Source organism: Condylura cristata, unplaced genomic scaffold, assembly GCF_000260355.1.
Source record: "Condylura cristata isolate star-nosed mole 26May11 unplaced genomic scaffold, ConCri1.0 scaffold00003, whole genome shotgun sequence".
NCBI classification, from domain to species: Eukaryota; Metazoa; Chordata; class Mammalia; order Eulipotyphla; family Talpidae; genus Condylura; species Condylura cristata.
The window spans coordinates 15,490,473-15,496,737 of record NW_004567104.1 but is presented as its reverse complement, the minus strand read 5'-3'; positions in this window follow the sequence as shown (position 1 = coordinate 15,496,737).

Here is a 6,265-nt window from a genome sequence, read left to right as displayed (position 1 = left end):
AGAAAATTTTTTCTCTCCAGTAGAGAAAGGGAAGAAATGGGGGCATTCTCTAGATGTCAGAACAATAACCCTTTAAAATTAAAACAAATGACTCCAGATTATGTTGCTTTATAAAATGTAAATGGGGGTGCTCAAGTAAATATATCCCTATTTCTAGGTAGAGCTATCTTAAGATTACAATTTAGTCATTCTTAAGTTTAACATGTTTCTATTAATCTTGACTAAAAGTCCTGTGCGGGCAATCTATGAAAACATTAGTAGTTTCTTCACAGTATCATTTATTATCAAGTTGGAACATCCTAAGTGATTCCAAATATGATCTTGAGCCAGTAATGTTTTCTAGTAACACTCCTAGCAAAGCACTCTCTTCAAGTGACAGAGCAAGCCATCTTTCAAGGCATCTTGCTATATGGAAATAAGTAAAAATAGATTGCCAATTATCATACTCCATTTGAGATCTGGTAACAAAATACCAAAGATTGAGTGCTTTAAGAGCAGAATTTTATTTCATTTCAAAATAATTATCTATTTATGCATGCAAGAACTGGGTTATAGGCCAGAGGTATGGGGGTGCAAGGATTCACCAGAGAGAGAGTGAGGAGCAGAACAGGCAAATTCACTGAAATACACTGCTGAGGGGAGCAGCAGGTAAGACAGGAGAGGTCTGCTGACCATGTGGGTCAGCTTCTGTCAAGGATTTAACTCATGCTCCAGTGGCTTCAGACTGCTTCGTAGTACTGTCCCTTAACCCCCTGTGCCACCAGGGAGACCCAACATTTTATTTTGAAAGCTCTGGAGCCTGAATATTAAAGACCAGCATGATCCTCTTTTTTGGTTGCTGTCTACTGACTTTTTCCTTGGACCTCACATGACAGAAGGGGCAAGGGAAACTTTCTTGGGCCTTTTCAAAGAGCATTAATTTGGGACCTGATCACCTCCCAAGGACCCACCTTCTAATATAATATTAAGTTTTCAGTATTTTGTAGGGGCACACTTAAGTCATAGTAACAAACACCAAACAATATTTACTTGTTTATATCTTTACTTATCAAACTATTTTTGTCTAAGACTGTCATTCACTCTAAGAAATTAGAGTTGGTTCAATGTTTTTATATAATGAGTTATGACAATGATTAATGGCTAAGGTTATTAAAACTTAGCATATAGTTCTCTTACTTTAATTCAGTACAGTGGTACTAGCTTCATCAATCAAACATAGATTTTCACTATTTGTAGCAAAATCATACCATTTTTTCCCTTGATATGAACAGCAATTCCAATTATACATGTAAAATCTCTCATAGTTATATAACTTCTGTGGACATCTGCCTTGCTTTGCAACTTTTATGGAATGAAATGAAAGATATACCTGAAAAAACCCCCAAAACTCCAATTGCCTCAAAATTTTGAAAGCTTTCTGAGATTCTACCTGCCAGCAGAGATTACCTCATTCTATTCAAAGTAGATATGGAGAACTACAGACTCATCAATCTCCTATTCTAGAATCGTACTTTTTTTTTAAAAAGATTAATTTATTTATACATACAAGAACTGGGGTACAGATCAGAGTTGTGGGGGATGAAAGGATGCACTATAAAAAGAATGGGGAGTAGAACTGACCGACTGAGCAAAATACACTGCTGAGGGTAGCAGCAGACCAGACAGGAGAAATCTGCTGTACATATGGGTCAGCTTTCTGGTTGGGGATCAAATTCATGCTGCAGTGGCTGTGGATAGCTTCTTATTACTGTGTTTGTGCACAAGAGAGGACCCTAGAATCTTACCTTTTAATGAGCACTTTGGAGGTTTGTTATGTTAGTAATCCAGACGTGCTCTTGAGTTTATAATTTGTAAAGATAATTCACATGTTATTATAATAGCATCCTTTTTTTTTTCCCGGAGGTTTTTCAATTCTCCAGAAGATATCACATGGTAAAATGATTGATAAGTGAATTTGTAACCCAAACTGCCTGAATTTAAGTTGTAGTTCTACCATTTTTCCAATGGTAGCTCTTGGTATATTAAAAACAAAACAAAAAAACCTCTTTATTTAGTAGAAGAAAAAAATCATTATTATTTATGTGAAATAATTGTTAAAGGATTAAATAGTTTAAAAGTATGCAAAGCATTGAAAACTATCACTGACTCACAACAGTTATTAGCTATAACTATACAAATTCTGAGTTTAGTTTCTTAAATTTGTCTCAAAATACTGTGATTTTGCTATTGTTGAATCTGTATCTACAGCACTTCCTCCAGATAGTGTGAATGAAATAAAATAGAGGTAGGATTTAGGACTTTGAAATAAAAATGGAAAGCTAAGATGTCGATGATAAACTGGGTATCAGGCCTAATTCACTGTGTGAGAATTGGGTAGGTTGATGGTAGTAGAAGTTGGCCAATGGGATGGGGTCAAACAAGCCAGTCAGCCATAGACTTTATCCATGAGAAGAAATTAATGGGATTTAAGCCACTTGAACCATGAGTTTCAAATCATAGCAAAGCTTTATGCTGGGTGGAAAGGGAATATGACTATGGCAATCCGATAAGAGACTTGGTAATTGCGACAGCGATAAACAATATTTCAGTAGACTCTTTCTGTTTCAACAGAACAAAAGCTGCTTTCCTCACGACATTCTCTTACAAATGTTTAAGGATTTAGGACCTGTTGGAAAGGTAATATGGTAGAGAGATCTTTGATAACATTTTCTCCCATAAGGAGAAAAGTATCCACAAACTTGTTTCCACCTCACTAGTTCCCAAGCACTATGCATGCTGAGATCCTGATTGTCGGCTCCACACCTATTCTGTAGTGGATCTGTCTCTTGGTTTTATTTACAAGCATTTAGCTCCAGTCATTGTAAGTTCACTCTGGAGCAGATGTCACTTTTGTTGTGAACCCTCAGTGTGTTGGTATGTTTGTATGTTTTGCTATTTTTGTTTTTAGTTTTTCTTCCATCTTGATCAACTTGGGGATCTTCCTCTTCCATGTAGTTACATATTCTTTCTATGTTTAAGTGTTTTTGCTTTTTTTTTTTCTCTCCATGACAGCCTCATTTAATTATATTGATAAGTCATGAAGCCATGCAATATAAAGCAGATCCATTTGTTTATTTAGGTTTATTTATGTGTCATTTTATTTGCATTTTGGTATTTCTAATATAGTGGGCTCTATATGGGTGCCTTGAAATAATCTCTAAGTTTTCAGTGTGATTTTTCCCTTTTTAAATTACTTTCTTTTAGGCAATGTAGTACACCCATTTCAATTCCTGTTTAATTGAATAATTTAGTTAGTTCATTTTTCTCAAGTAAGAAGCTCACTGTGCACATAATACAAATTTATTGACTTTACAAAAAGTTTACAATGTACTAGCATTCTGCTTAATAGCTATTGCAAGCTATCTCTTGGTTTTATAGGTAAATAGTTAATGATTAAATTAGAGTTAGGAAAACATTTAAAAATTATTTTCAATGCAGGAGTAAGCAGCATATTCATAAACTGGATTTAATTCTCATAAGGTATGAGCCATACCTATTATGGAAATAGGTGAAACATGGCCAAAATATTCTCTGTGTCTGTGACATAGAAAGCCCAGATTGTTCTTTATAGATAAAAGCTGCACAGGACTGCAGCTGCTACCTTAAATACAGAGTGGAGAAAGGCTCTTCCATCTGATGTAGAACACTGACACATGCTGGGCCTGTTTCTACGGACCAACCCCAGGTGACCCAGCTGGTTCCTAAGTGGTGTTGAATTTAAATTGCAGATTGATCAGCAACTATATGTGTAAGAATACATGAGCTGTGTGTTGTGCATATGTGCTCACATGCCCGTGAGCATGTGCGCAGCTCAGGGGAACAGGGCATGGAAAAGATTATATTGCAGCTGCCTAAAGAAGTTGCATTTTCCACAACTGCTTTCCTTTGAAGGATGGGGTTTTACAGTCACACCCTCTAATGGATCTGGTTTGGCAATTTGTTGGATACAAAATTTTCATATCAGTTTAAACTCTATCCCAAAACATTTGTGCTTGCATCCTCTGTCTCTAAATAAATCTCCTGTTTTCATACCTCTACCACAGCAGTTGGCCAACTGATACTTCAGAATAGCTTTAGATGGCCAAATAAGTAGCACCATCTGCTGCAATTTAGAGGGATCCTCAGTGGTGCTGTGACAGCTGTCTGATTCTCAGTCCTGAACAACCAGAATGCATTTGTCAGAGAGGACATACAGCCAGTGTAAGGAGGGCCATTTGCTATAAAAGAACTAGCAATAGTTCCTGTTTTTATGGAGGTCAGATTTCTGGAAACCATTGTCTGTCCTTTAAAATAAAGCCCCACATGTGGATGTTGACAAAAAGTCCTCCTGAGCAATTAGACTGAAAGCCTAAACTCTCAAGCCAGCCTTTAATGTATGAAAAGTCATTACACTCTCCCTAAGTACCTAATTATATTTATTTAATACACAGTCTTTAATAAGCTTGATTATCTGGTTTGTGAGCATAGAGTGTCATAGAAACTGCAAGCTAGAATAAGATAAGGTAGGGCTGAGACTCAGACTCAGTAATTAGAAGTGGAGATTGGCAAATTATTAGGCAGAAAATATTAAACCAAATATTGTGATTTTTCATATTATAATGGCACAGTCATGTATTCATTTGTTTAATAACTATTTACTATTCCCCAGGTCCTTTTCTAAATACTGAAGAGCATAGAAGAATTTGAAGTCCAGTCAGATGGGTTAGGTCATTCATGATGCAAGGCAAGTTAAACAAATACCTTTAGAGATACAGATAGTTTAACAAGAGCACTCAGATGCAGTTGAGATTATTTTAGACACAGGATTCGCTGAGTCTGTGACATTTAAAATTGATTTTGAAAAAAAAAAAATGTGTATAGTTTAAACATACAGATAGAGGCAGCAGGATATTTTAGGTAAATAAAGGAGTGTGAACAAATTTGAAAGTCGGACCCTCCCTGGTGGCAGCGGGTTAAAGCACAGCACTAAGAAGCTAAAGCCACTTCAGCATGAGTTTGGTCCCCACCCCAGAGGTGATCCACATGGTGCAGCCGACCTCTCCTGTCTCGCCCACTGCTCCCCTCAGCAGTGTACTTCCTCAATCTGCCTGTTTTGCTCCCCACTCTGTCCTGCTGAGTCCTCTCACCACCCCTGCACTCTCGCCTGCACTCCAGTTTTGTATGCATAATAAGTAAAACTTAAAAAAAAAAAAATTATTAAAAAAAAAAAAAAACTAAAGGACCCAAAGAAAGAGTAATCACCATTCATCATCATCATCGAGTACAGAACATTTTCTTCACCCTAAGATGTTTCCACCAACCATTGTCACAACTAGCCACTAATCTATTGTTGCTATAGAGAAAGTTCTTTGTTTTACTTTTGTAGTTTTTAATGTGCATGTTAGAAACACACATATAGGTGACCTATTTTATTTTTGGGTTTTTTTGATGAGTAGGCATGGACCTTGAAATTTTTCTAGTTACTAGGTTCAAGAATATATTTGACAGGATAAAATATATCACCCAAGAAGAAGAATTTATTTTTAAAAGGAAAATAAGGAACATTCTAGAAATGAATTTTCTATAGCAATCTCTTGCAGTATACATTGAAATACAATTTTCATATGTATTTGTTGACGTCATCTCTAACAAATCACTTTAAGGTTTTAAATGACATTTAAAATAATACTTTAAATTTCATTTTCCATGTGTTCCTTGCTAGTACATGGAAAAACAATTGATATTTGTTTATTTATCTTGTATGTTATGACATGTAATAGATACAGATTTGTCCATTAGTACTAATAGCTTTCATGAGACTTAGGATTTTTGATATACAACATCATATTGATTGGTTATGAAGATATTTTGCTTTCATCCAGCTCAGTTAGAATAAATTTTATTATCTTTTGTTTGTTTGTTTGTTTACTGGTAAGGATTCCCAGTACAATATTGAACAGAGCAATTAAAGGCAGATATCTCTTCTGTATTTCCCATATTAGTGGGGAATATTTTATTTTCCACTATTATATGTGATGTTACTGCACTTTTTTCATTAATGCTTTTTACCAGATTAAGGAAATTTATCAATGGTCTGGTCCTGTAGTTTTTTATACATATAAAAAGTTATTTGATCCCAAATTCAATTAAAAATGGATAGGAGCTATTCTGGCCCTCCCTGGTGGCTCAGTGGGTTAAAGCACTGCACTAAAGAGGCTTAAGCCAATTCCGCATGAGTTCGATTCCC